Below are 25,221 nucleotides of genomic sequence, written 5' to 3'. Positions count from 1 at the left end.
TATGTAAAGCTTCGGGTTTAGCAGACTGAATTTCAATGAGTCAGCAGGTTACTTTGAACACCTCACAGAACCTTTGCTCATTTAAGGCGTGCTGTTGTCTCCCCTCCCCCCCCCCCCCCCCCCCATCATCGATTACCCTCAGGGTCCAAAAAAATGAGAAATGAATCCATGCTCGCCTCCAGCCTAGAGAGAGGAGGAATCCAAATGTTGCTCACTCACAAGCCGTCGTCTGAGGGATCTGAACCGCTCTCATTATCTTAATATGCAGCATGGATTAGGATTTATTTTTCATTTTAGGGATTTTTTTTCCCTTCGCTCGCCGGTAGTGGACTTTCTAGTCACCGCGACAAATTTCATAGAAAATGAATTAAAGAACCTGCATCTCGTTAAAATGGCCTCCGTACTTGCGAGAAAAAACTTATCTCGCATTCCCGAGCGGCGGATCGTGTGAACTCGATTTAGCGTCATCCCACTTTTATAAATGATTTCTTTGCCGTTAAAATTCAAACCAGAAATTCGTGTTCCTTCTGCGCGCGTTGGCAACTCGGGCGTTAACGAGTTGGAACGTGGGTGTCGAGGAGCCGTGGCGGCCATCTTAGATTTTTCCGATGACGGTACCGAGTCACGGGGGATTCGGTCGCATGGACTATAAGAAAAGAGTCTTTTAATGAGCTACCTGTGTTAAATAATCCTTTCAAGTCGGTAACATCTCATCACTCAGTTAAAGGTTGTTTTTTTCTGTCTCCACACACACACACACACTTGACATTCTCCCGCCACACACAGTTTTATTAATCAGCGGAGCATTAACGGCTCGATCAATACCTCTTAATGGAATTATTTTGTGTTACCTCAGAGCGATACACATTCATATTAATTTGTTGTCATAGCAACGGCCGAATGGAAATCCTATCATCCATTTTATTTATTTACGATGGCTAGGGGGGGGGGGGGGGGCGGTGCCATCCTTTGGTTTTTCTTTCCGTTTCTTTGTCACAGTGCGGACATTTCTTTTTTTCTTCCTTCGATCGATAACGCAATTACAAAATAACGACGTGGATCATCTGACCCCCGGACGTGGAGGGACCAGGCCAGACCGGATAGTGTGCGCTTGAAGCATCTTTTGGGGGGGAGGGGTGAAGGGGGTGCTGATGATCCCTAATCATGCTGACACCAGATACAGTTTTTTTTGTTGGAGTAACCGCAGGGTTCTCGGTGTCCGGCCTGATGGATGTGTTGCTCTCGCACTAACTGTTACTCCACCGCTCACTCTCTCACTCTCACTCTCCCACTCTCTCACTCTCCCACTCTCTCACTCTCTCTGTTTCACTTTGATTCCTGTGAAGGCGGCGAGGTGAATCCACCCGCAGCCTTACGTCTGCCTGGGTTACCCCTTTGTAAAAGAGCGCAGCGCCTACTCAGAGCCCCCGGATCAGGAAATTAGGGGGCGGGATTTATGTCGTTGAAGGTCGGGGTATCGATGCCACGGCGGAGCAGCGTCCACCGTCAAGCTCTTTTCGTTTCTTGATCCATGTCCAGTGTTTACATCCAGATTCAAAAATCTGAACCCAGAAAAGATCTTTTGGCGAGAATCGTCAGGCGACTTCTCCGAGGAACAGAAGAAAAAGGGAAGGAAACTGATTTTTTTTTTAGGATTATAGCATAGATGTTGTCTTCCTCTCGGCACGCATACGGTCTTCATGGAGAAACAACTTAGTTTTGGTTCAGGTGTCATGTGGTGTCGGTGAGGCTCTGTTGCTCCTTTTGTTTGACATCCGAAGACAGAAAAAAGAGGATTTACATGAATCTGCTGCACGAAACCACAAGTTTATGTCATTAATAGTCTTCGCTTACTTATATGAGCATATAGAATACTCCTAAGAAAATTAAATGTCCCGTTACAAAGATATGTGGGTTATCTACCAATAAAATTAATAAAACAAATTATTAAAAATAAATACATTAATAAAATTAATTAAATATATCATAAAAAATACTAATTATTTCATATAACAAGAACTATTGTTAAAATAAGTGAATTACATACAAATGTGGTGTATCTACAAGTTACGGCGCATTCCTTGTTCGTGGGTATAAGAGCACGGCGTGCATTAGCCTGCATACAGATGATTCACTTGTGTGTGTGTGTGTGTGTGTGTGTGTGTGTGTGTCGCTACACACATGCCTGTGCCTGTGGGGACTCCTCTGCCCACACAACCTGTTGTCTTCACCACTCAATGCCACAGCCTACTGTGGAATGTGCAGGTTTACACAAAGCATCCTCAAAAAGCCTCTTGTGTGTGTGCTGCGCATGTGTGTGTGTGTGTGTGCGTGTGTGTGTGTGTGTGTGTGTGTGTGTGTGTGTGTGTGTGTGTGTGTGTGTGTGTGCGTGTGTGTGTGTGTGTGCCAGCTGAGGAAATTGTGACGGGAGCTTTTGCTTTTGTTTTGGTTTGGCCACAACACGGGCGGCTTCAACAGATGGTCTGAAGTGATGAAAAGATCATTGGCACCGACCTGCCCCCCTCCCCCCCTCCCCACAAACACACTTTTACTCAACGCCCTTGCGCCAGGTTTTCTGATTAGTAAAACTCACCGTCGTCTACGATCCGTTTGGAGAAGATTCCGGTTGAAATCCTGTGAGAATCAGTCCGGAACGTTCCTCCGGGGGGGGGGGTGGACCAGGACCCGCGTATCCCAAAGTCGGGATGCTTATGCAGCGAGCTGTAGAGGATGTGAACTGAAAATAAGCTTAATTTAAAAAAACTCCACCCCGAGGCGCGGGGACGACCCCAAAGTGGATGAAAATGTTGCATATCGTGTCCTCGTTTTTGGCAATTTTTTCTTGTCACCTCCTTCGGCGAGAGCTGCGACCAGATGCTGCCAGACTCCAGTCGTGGTCTGGGTTCAGATCTGGCTCAGGCTGGAGGAGCGAGGAGGTAAACAGACAGACACTTTTATTTAAACGTATTCGAACGTCCCCTGAACGTGACATCCAGCTACATAAATGTTATTGATTACACAAACGTCTTTATTTAGACCCTTTTTGTACTTTTCATTTCTGCACGTACAGTTTCCAACGAGACCAGGACCATGAACACGTTTGGGGTCACTTAGAAATGTCCTTATTTTCAAAGCACTGTTTTTGTCAATGAAGATAACATTAAATGAATCATAAATCCTCTCTCTACATAGTTAATGTGTAAATGACTATTCTCTGGTGTTTAATAAAGTCTCCACAGAGGTGTGTAGAGGCCCATCTCCAGTGTTCTAATGGTACATTGTGTTATCGCCTTAGAAGACTAGCGGAGGGGTAGAAAACTCTTGAAAACCCTTTTTATGTGAGCGCAGCTGAAAACAGTTATGCTGGTGAGAGAAGCTATAAAACTGGCCTTCCTTTGGGCCACAAGAAGAACTACATTAATATTTACAATACAAATCATTATTTATAACCTCATCATTGTCTGGAGTAGATTTTATATTTATTTTACAATTGATTTGATAAATAAAAGTTTTCATGGAAAACACCAAATTGTCCAGCTGACCCTAAACTTTTGAACGGTGGTGTATAAATACAATCTACTGTGATATATTACACGTCTGCTCCATATTGGGACTTCTTAAAAATCAATTTGTAAATCCCATTTTTATCGAACTTCTTTTAAGTGACGTCGTCCTTTTATTCAGCTCTTTGTTTCCCCTAATGCAGTTTGTCCCATGTTCTTTATTTTCTATTTGTTTTGCCTCATTTCTCTCTGGAGCAATCTGCTAATTATTTTTTTAAAGTCCCATATAAATAAAGTTATTATTATCATTATTAATATATTTTGCACATGATGACCGGAGCAAAATTCCCTTCTAATGAGCATGAGAGCATATTTTAAACTGAGCTCTGATCCTCGTAGTCGTTAGTAACAAGAACTCCATTAGAGGAAAAGAAGGATAATCGCCCACTGACATTATGTCTCTATCGATACGACGGATTAATCGTCACGTCGTGTATTTATCGAGGTCGCTCAGATATGTGTATATATATATACAGGACTGTCTCAGAAAATTAGAATATTGTGATAAAATAAAAATTTTATGCATGCAAAATTAAAAAAAACATCATCAAACAATTTATCTCTATTTTATTCTTTTTATATGGCTTACCTTTTACTTTTTTTTAAACTCTAAATTATATAAAATACCTTAAAAACTCTAAATCCTATCTCATAAAAAATTAATATTTCCTCAGCTGAGTGTTTGTCAAGGTTTGTAAAACCAGAAACCCTTCAGGCTCAGGAAACCAATTCAAGGATTTGAGTTAAACCCTACTAGTATACTTTTTTTTTATGTTTAAAATATTTAGAATAGGATGTTGAGTTTTTCTTAAGCTGTAAATTAATTTTGCAATAAATTAATAATAAAAGCGTTGCATACAATCAGGATTTTAATGCAATCAGAGAATGATTGACATTTTGTTTTTAATTGCATTACAGAAAATAAAGAACTTCATCACAATATTCTAATTTTCTGAGACAGTCCTGTATATTGTGTGGTACGAGAAGGGGAACAATGTCATAAGAAGACCCGGAAGTCGTCCTCGATGCTACGAGGGCCTGAACGCCTCATTAAAGACTCTGAGAGGAGATAGAAGAAGCAACATCTCTTGTTTTCATCCTCCTCCACATTCTTTTTCTTCTGCCTGTCATTTAAAAAAAAGAAGAATTGCCCAGAATTTGCTGCAGAAATTGCGACGTGGACCACTTATCACACACAGCTCACCTCTGGGCTATAATTGAGCTCTTAGCCCGACCCGGAGTATAGTGTGAGCTCATGTGATTACAGGCCGTCGCGGAGAATAAGACGCTTTGTGCTCTATGTGTGTGTGTGTGTGTGTGTGTGTGTGTGTGTGTGTGTGTGTGTGTGTGTGCGGAAACGAAGGGCGGTGGAAGGAGGATGACTATAATTTTGGAGATGGGTGTTTGACACGCTCGGCTTGTCTGTTACAGTCCTGGGAGAGTGAGTGCGGGCCACTTTACATCAAAAAAAAGGTCAGCCGGGAGAAAAAAGTGTGTGTGTGGGGGGGGGGGGGGGGGGGAACAAATAACTCCATAGAGACAGTCTGGATGAAAAAAAAATGTGAAAGCAAAGCGTTCAATAAGAAATAAAGAGTAACGAAGGTGAACTGTATGCTGGGAAAGTGCCGACAGGGTCGTTTCTCCGGGTCACTTCCTTCATCTCTTATCCAAAGGATCCGTGTCTCTGTGAGAAGAATCCCAGGATCAGGTATCTCAGATCGGTGTGAGAGAAGAGAAACAAGAGAACACACACACATTGATGTGTGTCGTCATTGGGAGGAGAGCACATAGGAAAGGCTGATTTGTTCTCTTGTGTGTGAGTTGAATTGGGTCTTTAAATGTATTATTGCTGTGTTGTTTGGTGCTATTGTTACATGAAGCTCCTTTAAGGTCACACAGCAGACTCACTCCACACATTAACCTTTGCAAAATAAGAAATAGTCTGTTTGTTCTTCTCTTAAATCATTCCGTTGGTCCTAATCTTTCCCCTCCCAAGCATGAATACATCCCTGAACGGCACATTGTTCCTCCTCCACCACAATGCAGCAACCCGAGGCTCTTGTTTGTGTTGTTGTTGTTGTGCGATGGAAAGAATCTAAAGAGGACTGTGTTTACAGAAAGAGAGCAGGAATCAAAGAGCGGCACCGCTCCTGTGAGGACGAGGACGGCCCGCTGTGGATGTCCTTTGTGGATACTGACGGGCGAATTCACAAGAAGTATCTGTGTGGCTTTTTTCACCCAAACAAATAAGACAAAACCAACATGTGTAATTCTCAAAACGGCCAGAAGAGGTGAAGCAAAGTCAATGTAGAGACGCTATAGTCGCATTTGCCGAAAATGTGCCCGGTGCGAATATTCACCTCTTTCGCCTCAAGTTGAAATATTACAACTTTAGCGAGAAATTCGCCCGACGACGAGTTGCGAGAGCCAATCAGGGTTGTGGAGTGAAAGTCACCGAGCTGTATGAGCCTACGGGTGATGTCATGTATAAATATATGTCCTCAAGAAGTATAAAGCAGAACTAGTGGTTAGTTCTTCATGGTGGATGAAGGAGATGATAACTGTTTCCATGGAGATAAGCCACAGAGATAAGCCCCGCCCTCTTTAAGGCTCGAATGAAGCGATAAGCCACAAATGGTCAAGCGAGTGAACTCACGCGAGTAAAGAAAAAACATTTGTAGTGAATGCATTTTTAAACAAATAGTTCCTTGGTGCTCGACGCTATTTTACATATTTAGGCACTTTTTTTACCCTTCCAACTATTTTAATTCACAAAGATCACGCGTTAATAGACGCCTCCAGTTCCAGTGGCAGTATGAGCTTCATCACAGAGACATTTATTAAATCCCCGATACGGTTTCTCTCTATAAATTCGTGGCCTGAAGTGTTTCTGGAAAAACCTTCACTCAGCACCACGAGGGTCACGACCCTGAGCTTGCGGCTAGAACTCCTCTTTTTTTGTTTTTTTTGCTGTTCTTCTGCCGACTCGGTGCAACATTTATTTAATTTTTTTGCCAACATGGATAAATGCAATCGCAGGCACAAACAAAACGCAGCCGGCTGCAAAAACATTCTGGCCACGTCGTGACATCATTAGCGCAATATTTTAATATCTCAATATCTCAATATCTAAAAATCTCAATATCTCAATATCTCAAGATTTTAATATCTCAATATCTCCATTTTTCAATATCTCAATCGCTAAAAATTTCAATATCTCAATATTTCAATACCTTAATATTTCAATATCTCAATATCTAAATTTTTCAATATCCCAATATATCAATATTTCAATATCTCAAAATATCAAAATTGCAATATTTCATTATCTCAATATTTCATGATCTCAATATCTCAACATCACAATATCTCAATAGCTCAACATTTCAATATCTCAATATCTCAACATCACAATATCTCAATAGCTCAATATCTCAACATCACAATATCTCAACATCACAATATCTCAATAGCTCAATATTTCAATATTTTAATATCTCAATATCTCAATTTTCAATATCTTAATATTTCAATATTTTAATATCTCAATGTCTCAATTTCCAATATCTTAATATTTCAATATTTCAATATCTCAATGTCTTAATATCTTCTGTGAATCGGGACTCGGGGCGGGTTGCAAAACTACAGAAACATTCATCATAGACAGCAGCGGCTGAAACAATCGGCGTTGACGCCCCCCCCCCCCCCCCTTCCCGCCAACGGTTCATCTGTGAAGATCTGGCAGCCGTACCGCTGACAGCAGCCAGGAGGGGGTCAAAGGTCAGCAGCACTCACGCTGCTCACAGGTCAGCGGAGGGAGGCGGGACGCAGTGCGGATCGATTTGCTCTCTGGGAGATTTATTACCCCCGTCCCTGTGATGTCTCTGTGATGTCTCTGTGATGTCCCTGTGATGTCTCTGTGATGTCTCTGTGATGTCCCTGTGATGTCTCTGTGATATCTCTGTGCAGCTTGCCAATGCCTCCGTACGGTTTCTATGTATTAATAATTGAGACATTAGGGATAATTTGACAGAGAGGGAGAGACGACGTGGGCAGATAATTTGGCGAGGCCTCTGGAAGGACGGCGAGTGGAGGACCAGTGGTTTAGTCGGGGGAGAAAAGTCCATTAAATTGAAGCACAGAGTGTTAATTAAAAAGGTATGTTTGATATTTTCCTCGTGAAACTGCCTCGCATTAGCGAGCTACTTTAAATGTGTTTTTCCTGGTGAAAAGCATTTTTGCCGCGTTTTAATAGCTGCGCATGCATAAATGAACAGAGCCCATAAGTATGCACGGGGCTAATGAGCATGCACGGCCACGCGGCGCTCCGGAGGATCCAGAGCGGCCGTGGAGGCGTCAACAAGAGGCCGCTGGCGCTCTGGAAGGTCGCAGCTTAGAGGAGCTCCACTCGCTCCGCCTGAACTCTCCCCGTTCCCGTTGGAGGGAATAAAAAGACTCATTATTCCTCCAGGTGCTCCCATTGTTTCTCCTCCCCCTCACCTTCTCACTACTCATCTGCTTCTCGAAATAGTCGCCCATTAGCCTACATGTGTAAGACTTCTAGGAGGTGATTTTCACAGGCCGTCTGTGGCGTTTAGAGCAGGTGACAACAACGAGGTGTCCTCTAACACACAGGTGTCAAACACAAGACCCGCGGGCTGAATCTGGCCTGCCGCATCGCTTTATGTGGCCCCTGGCGGCTTTAAAGACACGTGATCACCTTTTCTTAAAGAAATTGAAGAATAATATCCCGTGCTTTTATTTTGAAGGTTTAAGATTAAATGTATTTAAGTTGTAATGTTCGAGACGTTTCCTTTCTACATGCAAATAAACAATAACCAAATGCAAAGAGAGTTATTTAACAATACGTTCGAGGAGTTTATAAAGTGTTTCCGGCCCTTTAAGAGGGCGGCCATGATGCTGATTTGGCCCAAGGGGAACATGAGATTGACACCCCTGCTTTAACATATCACATTTGCTTTATTTGTCAACATGTCGCGATGCTCACGACTCATGAATAAGCGCTCACGTTTCCATGTCCTCAAAGCGTTGACAGGAACCCCGCCCGCCGCTCACGAGGCGCCCAGACGCCGCACAGCGGAACATTCATTCAACCACCTCACGCTGTTTTACACACAAGTGTTTTTAAGGGTAAATATTCCCGTGCATGTTTTGGCTCTTTTCGCTGTTTTAAATGCTGCAATTATACAGCGATAAGCATCGTGATATGTATTTATAGTGATTCATCTCGTATGAGTGTTTCCACATGATGTCATCCAAACATTATAACACAACACTGGTCTAATATTTACAATTAACAGGGAAGGAATAGAACCAAAACACACACTATTTCACTCCAGATGTCATTGTTTCAGTACACCAGAAGATATAAGAAGATAATAGTAATAATAATCATAACTTGCATATTGTAAACAAGTGCACAGCTGGATCAATAATCACTACGCCGCCATGTGTTCATCGTATTGCGCAATCGTAACACACCGGATAAAGTCATTTTTTAAGTGATGCTATGATTCCATACGCGTCGAAAACCTTTCACAACAATTACAACATCAAACGGTGCTTATCGCGATGACCTCGAGACGCCCCCCCCCCCACACACACACACACACACCCCAACATCAGGAGCATCGTTGTGTTTTAGCTCGCTACAGACGCCGTCTGCCCACGCACGTTTTTTTTTTTTCCCACGTTGGCTCACACACCATTTTTTCCCGCCTGTTGGCTTTTTCCTCGCCGTCTGCCCACTCCCCTCCTCGCCGTTACGCCCGCCGATAATCATAATCCAGGAAAACCATTTCACGGGTTAGCACAACCTGCTGACTCCACTTTTAAATCCTCAGGAGGAACACGGCGTGGAAGTCTCGGAGAGCGTTTCAGAGCGTTCCGTACAGTTGGCGTTATAAGTGGGCCGCGTGCGTAAACGGCTTTTTATTAAGCATTGCATTATGGGTCCCTGACTATTCAGTTTAAAACTTGGAAAAGAAAAGCGGGAAGAAAAATCCTTGGAGCGTCGTGAAAAATATCAACGCCGCTGCACGTGTAAACGACGTGTCTCTGAGGTCATCGACGAAGTGGCTCCGGACGTGGGCGGCAAATAAAACCTTCTGCGTGCTCGCTGAAGAGCCGGCGGTTACGGTTCTGAAACCAGATTTCTCCTTCCAGAAGACTCTTTCTCCGAAGCACTCTACGTCTCACAATTTATGCTTAAAAAATCACGCCATGCATATACAGGGTGGGACATTTACATATTTCTTCGGGGGCAAGTTTTTGCCCCAACTGACTGAAATTCACAAAATGTCTTATTATTATGTATTATTATATTTTATTATTAATATTATATGTTATTATTATTATTATTATATTTCATTATTACAATATTGTATTATTATTATTATATTATTACAATATTGTATTATTATTATATTTTATTATTATATTTCATTATTATTTTATTATTTTATCATTATTATGATATTTAAGTATTTCAGTTTATGCCTCTACTTCTATAAAAGAATTGGACTATTCGGCAATAATAAGACAATTAGGCAATAAACAGACTAGTAGGCAATAATAAGACTATTAGGTAATAATAAGACTATTAGGCAATAATAAGACTATTAGGCAGTAATAAGACTATTAGGCAATAATAAGACTATTAGGTAATAATAAGACTATTAGGCAATAATAAGACTATTAGGCAGTAATAAGACTATTAGACAATAATAAGACTATTAGGCAATAATAAGACTATTAGGCAATAATAAGACTATTAGACAATAATAAGATTATTAGGCAATAATAAGACTATTATGCAGTAGTCTACAGATTTAAAGTGTTTTCAAAAACAAACAGAAAGCATAAATCAGACAATCATTTTCAACTTTATTCTTACTTCTTTGTGGTTATTTATTATTTTATTTTTTTAAACAACGATTAACAATTATAGGTTCTTTCTTCTTTTTTTACAAGTAAAAATTCTATTTATTGATTTGTTGTGTGTACACAACAAAGAACACAAACAAAACGCTATTAAATTATCAGAATTTTTAGAGGAAGTCATGAGGGCATTTTTGTCCCTCATACTTCTGAGGAGTCGTTCTGCCCTTCGCCCCGATGTGTTTCCCACGCTGCCTGCACACCGCAGCAGATATTTAACATACAAATAAATACTGATTATACTTTAAATATACATACATGAGCTGTACATGAACACGCGTGTACTCTATGTCTCTGGAACCAAAAGCTTCAGAGAGATCTCTGATTCCACAAGGACAACCTTCGTTAGCACTCCTACGTGGGGGGACTGACAACCCGAGTGCACACGCGTGTGCGCTGCATGTCCTGGTTGTGTTGATTTAAAGGTACACACACACACACACACAAGTGCAAACATTAAGGGAACTGACAGATTTGTTGAGCTGCCAGAGAGAGAGCAAGAATATCTGATTTTGATACCGTATCCGGCGTAACAAAGACAAATATAAACTACAATATCTCCCAAGACTTGAACCCCCCCCCCCCCCCCCCATGCAATCTATTATTTAGAGCACACGTAAGTGTTTTCAGTTAAAGCTCCTCCAATGCCGCGTTCATATCCAATCAATTATTCAGCGGTGTGATTCCTCCTCGGTCGGACCGACACACACACACACACACACACACACACAGCGGTGCCCGGCTGTTCAGGGATCCGAGTCGGCCGGCCAGCCGAGGTCTCGCCAATCAGACTCTGATGCCCCCCGTTACAACGACGCCCTCAGCCTCCAGCTCCAGCTCCACTTCCTCCAGGAGGGTAGACGCGGCGTCTGATTGGTGTGGCCGTACCCCGGCAGACACTCCATCTGCACTAGATTGCGCCGCTGGAGTGGAGATAGCTGGCAATTTGCAGCAATTCCGCCAGTAATTTCTTCTCCCTCCACGAAGGCCCGGGGAAGGTACTTTATTTGATGCCTCTCATCACCGGCCCACAGGTATATGTTCCAACACTTCTCCCTCTCTCCCATTGTGCCGACACCAGAAGTCTAGGTTGAAGAAAAAGGCTGTTAAAAGAAGAAAAAAAAGGGGTTTTTATTTTCCCGGAGCTCTAAAAGTGTATGAGCAGAATCTTCTCACAGATTGGGTGATTGGAAATGATATTGAGGAATGACTGATGACTCAATCTCCTCATGTCTCCATGCCAGACACAGCTTATCGACTTGCCATTTTGTTTCTGTTTCGCTTATCTTAAAGTTAAAAACACATTTACATCGGCGCCTCGTTGTTCCTGCGCGGCCAGACGTTAAGACGCCGGAACCACGTAGATTAGCAATTCGTCATGTCAACGGTCTCTCGATAAATTCATTGTGCGCAAGAATATTCTTGTGTGCGTTAACTTTTGAAAAGCCATATCAATAAGCTTTACATGTAGTCTTCTAATGCTCTACATGTAGTAGCTCAAGTCAGGGTATTTGTGATTGCGTAACACTCTCACTGGGCAACGATGACCTCGCCATATTCAATTCAGTTCAATTCAGTTTATTTGTATAGCCCAATTTCACAAATTACAAATTTGTCTCGGAGTGCTTTACAATCTGTACACATAGACATCCCTGCCCCAAAACCTCACATCGGACCAGGAAAAACTCCCAAATAACCCTTCAGGGGGAAAAAAAGGGAAGAAACCTGGAGGAGAGCAACAGAGGAGGATCCCTCTCCTAGGATGGACAGATGCAATAGATGTAATGTGTACAGAAGGACAGATTTAGAGTTAAAATACATTCAATGAATATGACAGAGTGTATGAATAGTTCATAGTAGGCATATTCCACGATGGAGACCTCCACGATCCATCAGGCAGATGGCGGTGGGGAGGAGGAGTGGGCGGAGTCTCAACAGGACAGTGGCGTAGTCATGAGCAGGAATTCCACGACCCAGACGATCCATCAGGCAGATAGGATCTATGCCTGCTCATAGGGTCCGATGACCCCATGAGACGTAAAGTCAAAAGGACTGCCGGGGAGAAAGCAGAGTTAGTAACGTGTGATAGAGAGATGAAAATTCATCCTTAAGGAGAGAAAAAGAGGAGATAGGTACTCAGTGCATCCTAAAACGTCCCCGCGCAGCTATAAGCCTATAGCAGCATATCAAGGGGCTGGACCAGGGCAAACCTGATTCAGCCCTAACTATAAGCTCTGTCAAAGAGGAAGGTCTTAAGTCTACTCTTAAACGAGGTGACTGTGTCTGCCTCCCGGACTGAAATTGGAAGCTGGTTCCATAAAAGAGGAGCTTGATAACTAAAGGCTCTGGCTCCCATTCTACTTTTAAGACTCTAGGAACTACAAGTAGTCCCGCATTTAGTGAGCGTAGCTCTCTAGTGGGGCAATATGGTACGACAAGCTCCTTAAGATATGATGGAGCATCACCAATCAAGGCTTTGTAGGTTAAGAGAAGAATTTTAAAAGTGATTCTTGATTTTACTGGGAGCCAGTGCAGAGCAGCTAGTGCAGGAGTGATGTGATCTCTTTTCTTAGTTTTAGTGAGAACACGAGCTGCAGCATTCTGGATCAACTGGAGGGACCTAAGAGATTTATTAGAGCAGCCTGCTAATAAGGAGTTGCAGTAATCCAGTCTCAAGTAACGAACGTGAACCAATTTTTCTGCATCTTTTGAGACAAGATGTGCCTGATTTTGAAATATTACGTAGATGAAAGAATGCAGTCCTTGAGATTTGCTTTACGTGGGAGTTAAAGGACAAGTCCTGATCAAAGATAACGCCAAGATTCTTTACAGTGGTGTTGGATGCCAGGGCAATGCCGTCTACAGAATCCACATCACCAGATAATTGATCTCTGAGGTGCTCAGGGCCGATTAAAATTACTTCGGTTTTGTCTGAGTTTAACATCAAGAAGTTGCAGGTCATCCATGTTTTTATGTCTTTAAGACATGCTTGAATTTTACAGAGTTGGTTGCTCTCCTCTGGTTTTATCGATAAATATAGTTGAGTGTCATCTGCATAACAATGAAAGTTTATGGAGTGTTTCCTGATAATATTGCCCAAAGGAAGCATGTATAAGGTAAATAAAATTGGTCCAAGCACAGAACCTTGTGGAACTCCGTGATTAACGTTGGTGGTTATCGAGGTCATCGTTTACAAATACAAACTGAGATCGATCTGATAAATAGGATTTAAACCAAATTAGTGCCGTGCCTGAAATGCCAATCGACTGCTCCAGTCTCTGTAACAGGATGTCATGGTCAATGGTGTCGAATGCAGCACTAAGGTCTAACAAGACCAGGACAGAGAGGAGTCCTTTATCTGCTGCCATTAAGAGGTCATTTGTAATTTTCACCAGTGCCGTCTCGGTGCTGTGGTGTTTTCTAAATCCTGACTGAAACTCCTCAAATAAACTATTATGATGTAGAAAGTCGCACAACTGATTTGCGACCACTTTCTCAAGGATCTTGGAGAGGAAGGGGAGGTTAGAGATCGGTCTGTAGTTAGCCAATACCTCTGGATCCAGAGTGGGCTTCTTCAGGAGAGGTTTAATAACAGCCACCTTGAAGGAGTGTGGTACGTGGCCTGTTAGCAGAGACACATTGATAATATCTAATAGAGAGCCGCCAATTAAAGGCAAAACGTCTTTAAGCAGCCTCGTCGGGATGGGGTCCAAGAGACAGGTAGACGTGTTCGAAGTAGAAACCATTGAAAATAATTGGTCACGGTTGATAGGAGAAAATCCCTCCAAATATACACCAGGGCATACAGCGGTTTCCAAGGCCATTCCACTTGAGGACAGATTGGCACTGGTTATGGGCAAGAGACCATTAATCTTGTCCCTAATAGTTAAAATCTTTTCATTAAAGAAGTTCATAAAGTCATTACCACTAAGGTTTATAGGAATGCTCGGCTCCACAGAGCTGTGACTCTCTGTCAGCCTGGCTACAGTGCTGAAGAGAAACCTGGGGTTGTTTTTATTTTTTTCTATTATTGATGAGTAATAGGCTGCTCTGGCATTACGGAGGGCCTTCTTATATGTTTTAAGACTATCTCGCCAAACTAAGCGGGATTCTTCGAGATTAGTTGAACGCCATATGCTTCAAGCTTTCGTGACGCTTGCTTCAGTTTGCGGGTCTGAGGGTTATACCAGGAGCAAACCTCCTCTTCCTCACTGTCTTCTTCTTCAGAGGGCTATCGAGTCCAGTGTCATTCTCAGAGAGCCTATGGCACTGTCAACAAGATGATCAATCTGGGACGGACTAAAGTTAGACCAGGAGTCCTCTGTTATATTGAGACGTGGTATCGAATCAAATACAGAAGGAATCGCTTTAAATTTAGCTACAGCACTATCAGTTAGACATCTAGTGTAGAAACTTTTGACTAACGGAGTACACTCCGGTAGTATAAATTCAAAAGTTATGAGGTTGTGGTCTGACAGAAGAGGATTCTGTGGGAAGACGTTCAAATGCTCAATGTCAACGCCATAAGTAAGAACAAGATCAAGCGTGTGGCCAAAGCTGTGAGTGGGTTTCTGTACTCTGACAGAAGCCAATCGAGTCCAACAAGGAGATGAATGCAGCACTAAGGCAATCATTATCAACATCCACATGGATATTAAAATCTCCAACAATAATAACTTTATCGGTTTTAAGAACCAAACTTGATATAAATTCTGAGAATTCAGATATAAACTCTGAATATGGACCTGGTGGCGGTACAGAATCACAAATCGAATTGGCTGTAGTGTTTTCCAGGTTGGATGTGAAAGACTAAGAACAAGGCTTTCAAATGAGGTGTAGTGTAATTTTGGTTGAGGATTAATTAATAGGCTCGATTCAAAGATGGCTGCTACTCCACCTCCTCGACCGGTGCCTCGAGGAATGTGAGTATTAATATGACTTGGAGGAGTCGATTCATTCAGGCAGACATATTCTTCATGGCTCAGCCAGGTTTCAGTTAGGCAACATAAATCAATGTGATTATCTGATATTAAATCATTCAGTAACACAGCTTTAGATGACAGAGATCGAATATTTAGGAGACCACATTTAATAGACCTATTTTGTTGCACTGCTGAAATAATTGTGTTAACTTGTATAAGGTTATTGTGTACGACTCTCTTCTGCTTACTTTTGATTTATTTAATTGAAGTGGCCGTGGGACAGACACAGTCTCTACTCTAAAGTCAAGGGTGGGTAACTGCTCGAATGGAAGAGCAGAGAAGGGTGTTAAACTACAACTCTGCTCCCGGTTCCTGATCTGAACCCTGGGTTGTCATAGATTAAGTCCGTGATCAACTTGGTCATATTCGCAGAAATGAGACGCTCCGTCCAACGTGGGATGAATGCCGTCTCTCCTCATCAGATCAGGTTTTCCCCAGAAAGTCTTCCAGTTGTCTACGTAGCCCACATTATTCGCTGGGCACCACCTCGACAGCCAGCGGTTGAAAGACGACATTCGGCTATACAATTCGTCTGTCTGCAAATTTGGGAGAGGGCCAGAGAAAATTACGGTGTCCGACAACGCCTTGGCATAAGCACACACCGATTCCACATTAATTTTAGTGAGTTCCGAGCGGCGGGCTCGAGCGTCATTACCACCGGCGTGTATTACAATCTGACTGTATCTCCGCTTATCCTTAGCCAGCAGCTTCAAACAAGACTCCACGTCGCCCGCTCTGGCCCCCGGGAGGCACACGACTCTGGTCCGTGGCTTCGCTATTTTCACGTTCCTGACTATAGAGCTCCCGATAACCAGGGTGTGTTCCTCAGCGGGTGTGTCGCTGAGCAGGGAAAACTGGTTCGAAACGTGAAGTGGTTGGTGCACAGCGGGCTTCTGTGTAGACTTACGACTCCTGCGAACAGTTACCCAACCATATTGAGGCGTGTTTTTGCACTTCGCTTCGAACCGAATGGTGATGAAAAAAAAATCTCTTCCTGTTGGACCGTACTAATATTTTGAGTGTCATGACTTTAAAAAACTATTTTAAAAAAGGACGCCTGTTGCTTTAAATTAGTGCCGAACTTTTAGCAACCGTCATTACGGGCACATGGCGCTGAAGGGTCGATCCCTTTGGACTCTCTCTCTCTCTCTCTCTTTGACCCTAGAAAAGGGGGTGGGGCTTACGAGACCCTGCCCTCACCCAGCTTTAATGTGCCGTGTGCCCATGATCAAAGTCTACGTTCTACTCCACGCTCTCCCTGCAGGGCTCCAGGTCCACTCTTCATCTGGTACCCTTTATCTTCTTTCTCTGTCCGAGTCTTTTCCTCCACCACGTCCTTTCTGCTCAGTTTGATTTTCTGCCCGGCGATTCCTTTTCAATGCATTTCACATTTTGAACAGGACCCAACACTTCAGGACCGATCAAGAATTGACAGTGTAGGGTTCTCTCTCGTTTTCTATCAAGACTCGACCCCACATTCTGTGTGTCGGGTCCAGTTCTGTTGACGTGGGTGCCGTTGTCTACTACCTGAGTGGATCTAACAGGATTCCTCATCTGCTCTGTTGCGAGAGACAACCATTGAAGTTGAGCTAACACAGGAGCGTTGTGTATTGAGAAGCTGATAGCGTGGAGGCAGACAGGAAATGAGGGGGCGAGACGGCGGTTATGACATCACCACGTTCCCATCGGATATCAAACCATGGATCTGAAGTAGCTACCAGGACCCACACCGGGTGGCCTTTACCTTTACTGGTGTTTGTATCCCTTCATCTTGAGATGTGCACCAAATGTCATGGCAATCCACACAAATAGTTGTCGAAAAACCAGGAACTTCTGCCAATCCTTGCCGATGTATCGACGGCCATCTCATGAGAAGACGCTGCTTGGTAATTCATGGCGATGCTGCTCTCTCTCGACTGTATTTTTGGATTATCTGAAGCCCTAATCTGGATCGGTTTTGATTTCCCTCGGGTTCAGGTGGGTTCTCCCCGGTGATCCTACAAATTCGAGAGATTGCTCGGGAGCAGACGGAAATATAAATCGCGTGAATGATCAACAACGCGGTTCTGATTACGCCAGCAGATGACCTCATTTCCTGGAACAGCGACACTCGAGCTTTGTTGAAAAGTTACATTCTGAGGTTGTAATTGGGTGTCTATTAAACTCATTTAGAGGGGTGACACAGCAGTGTGGCGGAGTGTGAGGATCTCTTTCAGGAAACAATCCAACACAAATAAATTTGATTTTATTTCAGTGGCTGGTGGAGTTGTCGAGAAATCACAGTAAATGCAATACAGCTGGAATCCAAGTTGGCTACAAAATGGCGGCTTGGTAGCTTGAATCCAAGGTGGCTACCAATTGGCTCAGGGTGCCGCCAGTGTTGCTGTTCTCTTTCGACCATATTTTGGATCACCCACGGGTCTGGTTCAGATCCGGTTTGGCCTCCTGTGGATGTACTGGTTCCTGTATTGTTCCGCGTGCCCGTTATTGTTGAGTTGTGTTAAGAGAGACGACGTACGTGAACCGAATTCTGTCGCCTCGGGTGAGAGACGGAAAGAAAGGGCACGCAGCAGTCTTCTCTGTGTAGGGGAAACCGGGGGAGGAGAGGAGCGGGGAGTGGGGGGAACGAGACGGGAGAGGAGAGATGGAGAGGAGGGGGAAAGGTTTGAGGTGCGAGCCGGCTCACACCGGGTACTTTATTGAGGGAAATAATCGTGCTCTAATGACAGACCTGTAGATAACTGTCGTAAGAGCCCGTCGGCGGCGCCCAGCGCAGCGCGTCACCGCGCCTGCTAACCTGTCGCACTGGAGAGGACGCGGGACCACGCGTCACGATGCCCTGTCCCTCTCTTCTGACGAACGCCCCGGTCACGGTCTCCGCGCCGCACGCTTGAGGGGAACGGGAAACTCGAGCGAGGGCGAAGACCGAGTTAAGGGGAGAGGAGGCGGAGATCAGTAACTCCCTCTATATGATTCCGCGATCGTTCGGGCCTGATGAATGACGCGCGTGCACATAGACAGTGGTAGCTGTTATTCTCGCACGCGGCACCCCGGATGATGTCAGATCGATCTCCGCGGAGAGAAATGCTGGGTATTCAATAATCTAGTCTCCTTCTAAACACGCTCGAGGTTACTAGGCTCTTAGAGCGGCTGGCGGGACACTTATTAATATTCTTATTCTTAGGACAAACTCCGCGACGAGGACTCAAGTGTTATGAGTCCCTCTCTCGGTCCCGGAGCCAACCACGGCTCGGCCGAGAGCCGGAGGTCTACCAGCTGCAGCGATATCTCTCTTTAGTACAAAATGTCAGTTACCAGTGTGTGAGGAATCAGTATGTGTCCTGGGTGACAGAGATCAGTGGGTGTAGCCGTGCAGATGTCGCTCAGACTCACCTCGGGGGCGGCGGGGTTCCGCTTTCGGGTCTCCTCGTTGGGTCTCCTCGGGCGGGTTGACGGGTGAAGAAATAGGACTCACAAAAAAGTAGGTCCACGAACCGAATGTAAAGTTTTAAGACCGCAAGGCAGCCAAGTATTTTATTCAAAAAAGGAAGAAAGAAATAAACAAAGTACAATTATTAATGATTTCCCTCTCGGGAGCCTGACGCAAAAGTCACAAGAACTTAAAAAACCCTTTTTCTTCAGCCTTTCAGAAAAGGAAGAAGAAAAATAGACAAAGTACGTCAGGCGCCCGTGAGTTCTTCACGGACGCCTGACGCAAACCACAACCTATGAAAAAACCTCTTTTCTTTTCAAAACCTCATTTTCCAAAAAAGCCTCCTTGTTTCCTCTGTTCGTCACCTTTATACCCCCGGCCCTTCCCACTTTTACCGGATATCCGTCCCCCTCTTTGGGGAGTTGACGGGGTTTCATCCCCCCCCCCCCTCTCTTCCTGAGAGGTCCTGGAGAGACTCTCTGTCCCACATCAAAGAGGGGGACGTTGTTCCCTCCTGTCTCTGGGTACTTTGGGTCCCCCCTCTATATCCTTTCAGACTGGGTCAGACTTTACGGAGCCAGTGACAGAGACATATATCACATTATCATGTCAATGACCATTGATCTACAGGCAGGCCAACACATATGAATCCATGCATTTGATTATTCACTTCCGGAGTCTCATCCTCTCTGGCCCCTTTGATCAGGCTTTGGGCTCCTCAACACACAATCCACCAGGTCTTCATTTGAATATCACCAGAGATGCCATTGTCCTGTCTTGACCAGCCTGTTGTAAATGCCTCCTCTGACCTCTCAGGCGACACTCTCTGATCCTTTCAGACTGGTGAGACTCTCCGGAGCCAGTGACCGCCAACACCCTCTAACCGGGGGTCAGGATAAGGAACACATTGGGAGACATATATCACATTATCCTATCAATGACCATTGATCTACAGGCAGGTTAAAACACATGAATCCAGGCATTTGAATCTCACAAGAGGTGCCATCCGTCTGGTCTTGCTCTTGCTAATCCCAGAAAAATTCGCATTTATTTGTCCTTCTTCTAACATCTCTCTTGTGAATTTTGATAAACCAAGCCCTTTAATATTTCAATTACTTTTAGGCAAATGGTACTTAATTTGTTTCCCTTATTATCAGTTATCTGTGTTAACCCGACTACTCCTCACACCCTCTCTCGGATTAGCCACAGATACTTAACATCAAAACCTGAATCCTGCTCCAACCAAAACCCCTATATGTACATAAAAAAACAAAATACAACATAAACTATTGAAAACCTTGAAATCAGTAACATAAAATGAATACCTCAATACAAGTCATATCACATATTTTTTTTTTTTTTTCCCATGTTACTCACGCTCAATCACCTTGGTACCCCTCCATTGTCCCAGTGTCTCTTCCGCATCGTTGTCACCATATAATCCACATAGTCCAGAAATCAGGACCGCTAAATGTCTATGAGTTATGATTACCCATCAAGTCCAATATTCCGTTCGTAGACAAACTGTCCTGACCCGCTGTGCAATGTACAGCCGGGTCTTCTTCTTCGAACCCTCTGCACCGGGTGCAATTGAGTTCCTTCGGGGGAACCCTCTGCACGAATTACAATTGGTCCCCCCGGTCGAACAGTTCAGTTCGAAAAGGTCAGCACCGGGACGCGTCTGCCCCGGTCCTGCCTGTAGAAAAACAATGTGGGTGGAGCCCACACTGTCGTTGTGTTGACCTTGGTTGTCAACCTCGGGCCCCCTTTATGAAGCCTCATACTGCTCGATCTCTGCTGCTCCCCTGCGGTCCTGGTAGTGCCACGTCCGTTGGCTCTGCCTCCAAGAGGCAGGTCAGCTCGGGGGATTCTCAAAACGCCGTTGGCCTTGGTGGGATCTGTGACAGTCTGTCTTGCTCCCCAGGTCGAGGTCGGAACGTCACTGCATGCGCTGCTCGGTCTTCAGGAAGACGGATCACTGGTTCTGGTCACAGGATGCACATGCAGGGCTTCTCTCTTTCTTTCAGATCCAGGCTTCGCTGTGTGGATGACGCGAACAGCCCTGGACCTGCTTGACATTGGGATTCATGGTGCTCCCATTCTGGGCGGAGGGTTTGAACTTGTCAAAGTACCGATGGGTGATGTGAGGTTAAAACAATAAACATAAAAGCTAATAATAAAGAATATATCAAAGAAAAACAGAAAGCTCGTTTTAGAACCCTTCTGTTGGACTTATTAATGCATGTTCTTTTTTTTTTTTTTTTTTTTTTTTTTTAGTTTTTCATATCAAATGGAAATAATAATAAAAAATTAAAATATTAAAAATTAAAATAATAAAAAATATTAAAATATTAAAATTTTAAATAATAAAAATTTTAAAATTAAAAAAATTAAAATTTCAAAATTAAAATTAAACATTTAAACAGTGAGGGCCCTTTTATGGCCAGGTTTGGCGCGAACAAATGATTCTGTACGCGACTTCCAATTCACGGTGCTCTCCTAATAGATAGCCGCGCCAGCATCAATGATTTACTGAAATTCTATTAAATGACATAATGTGAAATGTGACGGAAAAACTAACAAAAAGAAAAATATAGCGGGACATGCACTGGTTCAAAAGTAAATTTCCCCCAGGTGACAAGGTCATCCTGTGAGAGAAACAAAAAATATAAAAGGTCAAACGGGCGCAAAAGTAAACTCCCCTCAGGTGACAAGGTCACCCTGTGAGAGAAACAAGAAGGTTAACAGGTCACCCGTCCCCAAAATTCAAAACAAAAGAGTTACCCCGTCTAAACATTTACCCTTAACTGGCTAAAAAGTGATAAAAAATTTAAAAACAAAAACAACAATCCACACATTCAGTCGATCAGTCAGTTCGTTAAAACTGTCTTAAAAACCTGTCAAAAAAAAATTGTTGTTTTACCTGTCATCAGGAGATCCTGTTTAAGAGAACCGCCGTTCCCCTAACAACCTCTCTCCTTTCCTCGCGCCCCATGTCCTGTTCTTAAGGAACATCTGTGGGAGGCGCTCTCCTACCTGTCTCTTTAGTACCAGGTGCAAATCTCACCTTGGGAGACCTACCCCTGGTCCGCACGAGCCGATTCCTCGGGCTCGCACCTGTTGAATGTAGTGCCCTTGCTAGAGCCACTACGCAATATTTTAACACACGGAACAATATGATAATGGTGTGTTTGATGACATAACATATCCCCTTCAGAATTTTAGCCGTGATGTATCGGGCCAAGGGTAACAAACCTAATTTATGCAGCAGACCAACTATGGCCCCCAATACCACCACAATCAGAACAGGTATCAGATATTTCAGCCACCAGAAATATCCTGATATCACTCCGCTCAGGCCGCCTATGGTCTGCTGTCCCCAATTCTTTACGGTGCCCCACATGCTCCCGGCTGCCCCTCCCCAAATGGTCATAATGGGAGGGCGAAGTCTGTCACTTGAATTACCCATAGCCCCATCGTAGCCCCCTTCAAAGGGTCCTGGCAGGTATCCTCTTTTACAGTGGGGTCTGCTGTGGTAATCGATCTCTGCTAGCATGCTAGCAGGCCAAAACATGTTCATATCAAACCCCTCGAATTTGACAGGTCTATGAGAAGGTCCCCAGGGTAGGCGCACGTCTAAGTTATGGATCAGTGGCTCGAGCTCTAGCTGCGTACCCGGGGCTTCTCCTACTTCGACCCGACAAACAACCTGATTAACCCAACTGGTCCGGGCAATACGTAATTCGGACGGAGAAACCTGATGAAACTCTGGCCACGCCTCAGGAAATGCAGTCGATCTTCCGGTTAAAGTGGGATCGGCTTTCTTTGAAATCCACAGATCATGTCGGTTTTTAAAGTGGTTTTCGTTATGTACAATAGGGTTTGAAAATTTACGTGAGGGATACAGCCGAGCCATACTGAAATATGTATGCGCCATAACCCACAGGTGATTACTTGCATTTCTAGGGGGAGACCGACTCCACTCTTGGATAAGCTCCTCTACAGTTCTACCCCTAAATATCTTTCCTGCTATTTGATACCTCCGGCTCCAATTAAGCTTTCGATTTACCTCTCTGGCTTCTATCATGGTCAAGAATTCGTACTCGTCGTAAGAATAGCAGTGCTCATAGTTGTCGGTCTCTGCGCAAAACCGTCGCCCAAAATAACCATATTTCACACCCGGGGCTTTGTAATGGTTTGGTAAGGTGCCTACTAGGCCTAGTTCATAATGTATAAACGGTTCCGCCCCTTCGTCAACATGTTTAGCCAGGACTGCAGGTGGCGCCAGACATCCCTTGCATAATCTAAGCTCCAACGAGGGAGTTTGTTTAGATGCACGCAGTTGATTCCGGTCAACCAGATCATACCGATGGCCAACATGAATAGCGGCCCATTGTTGTTTGAGAAATATTTCTAATTGCGAGCCTATGGGGTCTTTTAATGGGTTAAAGGTATTGGTAGCAAAGCATGGTCCTAATAACGTTGTCTCATTCGGTAACAGGCCCAACCCATGATAACGGTCGAATCCTCTTTTTACATTACCTGGATGATTGTCTGTGAAGGTCATCTCCCTCCACATTAAATTAATGTGCTTCGTCCCACAGTCAGTCTTGTACCCTGTGGTACCTTGGTTATCTAAATACTCCCCTTCGATCCAGCAATAAGGTTGTAACTGTTGCCCGTTTTCATACTCGGGCTCGCTCATCTGTCTCCTTCTTAGTCTTTTAATTGATAAATCATAAGGTCTGATCAACGTGTGGTTGACGCACCTTAGAAAGTTTGTCATGGCTATTTCCCCGTTAGTCTCCACCCATCGTTGATTATCTTTATTGTTGAAGTCAGGAACCCACATATAATACATTACCAGGTTGCCGCTAGTCTTATTCTGCAGCCAGTTAAGGCCGCTCGGGTAGGCCCTCAGGGGATATTGAGACAGGAGCACTTGTAAGCCCCACGGAAAAAATCGCTCCTTTAAGAGGGAAAAGTCGGTTGAACCAAACATGGTAGGGTACATCTCATGAATGACATGACTAGATCTATCCTCCATTCTACGCCGGAAGCGTCTTTGCCTCCTTGCGCTGACGCTCTCGTTTACTGCAGGTGGAGGTGGTCTTATGACCGGTGTATGAGCAGGTGCTCCTGGAGAGCCTGTCGGGGGAAATAACACATCCAAGAGTTCTTGGATGTGCACCTTGGATGCAGATGGTATTGACAAGGTTATGACGGGGTTGCCCCTCTTGGTTTTATTAAAAAGCTCGGCAAGTTCTTCGTTATTTACGACATTTATTGGATTTGTGAAAGACCTTTTCCGCATCAATGTTTTGTCTTTATAGGTCCTAAAAGAACAGTTCGATAAGGATTTCATGGGGCGACGTACGGATGATGCACTGGCCGAGTAATAGGTTGTATAATTAGCTAGCACCTTGACGCAGGTGAAATCCTCTCTGGTCGGGCTAACCAACCATAGGTCGAAGTTATGTGTGTGTCATTGGCATATGTCCGGGTTCCACCCATAATTGTCTGGAACCTCCTCTCGGGTTGGTTTGTCCTTGGCAATCTGATGCCAAGAAGAGCTGCATTCAGTGGTATTCAGTAAGGTGTCTATCATGCGATTAATCTTAGCGAACACCCAGACTTCATGGGGCATGGAGAATTCGGGCCATTCACCATCTACTATGAACCGTGAAGTATGGAATGATCGAACGTCTACTCCACGGGCTTGCATTTCTCGTACCATATGTGTTCTGTATTCACCTTTGTTGGTTTCACGCAGGAAGATGCATCTGAACAGTCGGTCCAGGCGCTGGTGCAGGGAAACCTATGTACATAACTCACGTGTGACGTGGCATATGCTAATTTGGTCTCTATAGTCACCTGCCACACCTCCCATCGGCGCAGAGAGTATGTGGTGACCTCCGCATAGTCCATGAGGATTATGGCTACGATCCCAATGGAGGCCAGTATGTAGAAACCACAAAACAAACATGATTGCGTCAGTGGGTACTGCTTTTGTCGTCTGGTCTCTAGAGGTCTCTGTTCTATCGTCGGTTCGTCCACAGTCTGAGGTAGATTCCCTGGTGGTCGCGAGTCTGCCGTCATCCCGCCCTTCTCTCCCCCCTTCCTTTTTTCCTGTGGAGGAGAGAGCAAAACGCTGGACGAGGAATAACAACAAACTCTGGTCAAGTACACCTGCTTACTCTACCTCGGAGCCTAAGGAATTTTCCCAATAGGCTCCTGAATAGTCTTCTTTTTCCCTGAGGAGTGCTACTCTCCGGGTCCTCTA

General features: G+C 44.2%; 1 protein-coding gene and 1 long non-coding RNA gene across 4 annotated transcripts in view; one reads left to right on the top strand and one right to left on the bottom strand.

Moving 5' to 3' along the window:
- fibcd1b (fibrinogen C domain containing 1b) overlaps positions 1-25,221 on the top strand; it is a 105,916-nt gene that overhangs the window by 55,272 nt on the left and 25,423 nt on the right. The window lies entirely within an intron of this gene.
- On the bottom strand, positions 12,086-12,642 carry LOC130205325 (uncharacterized). Its single transcript, XR_008833897.1, has 2 exons — positions 12,404-12,642; positions 12,086-12,280 (listed from the first exon to the last, which is right to left on the bottom strand). It is a non-coding gene; the product is annotated as an uncharacterized LOC130205325 (long non-coding RNA).

This window comes from Pseudoliparis swirei, chromosome 15, assembly GCF_029220125.1.
Source record: "Pseudoliparis swirei isolate HS2019 ecotype Mariana Trench chromosome 15, NWPU_hadal_v1, whole genome shotgun sequence".
In the NCBI taxonomy this organism is placed as follows: domain Eukaryota; kingdom Metazoa; phylum Chordata; class Actinopteri; order Perciformes; family Liparidae; genus Pseudoliparis; species Pseudoliparis swirei.
The sequence above is the reverse complement of the archived record's forward strand: the minus strand, read 5'-3'. Positions and strand labels throughout refer to the sequence as shown.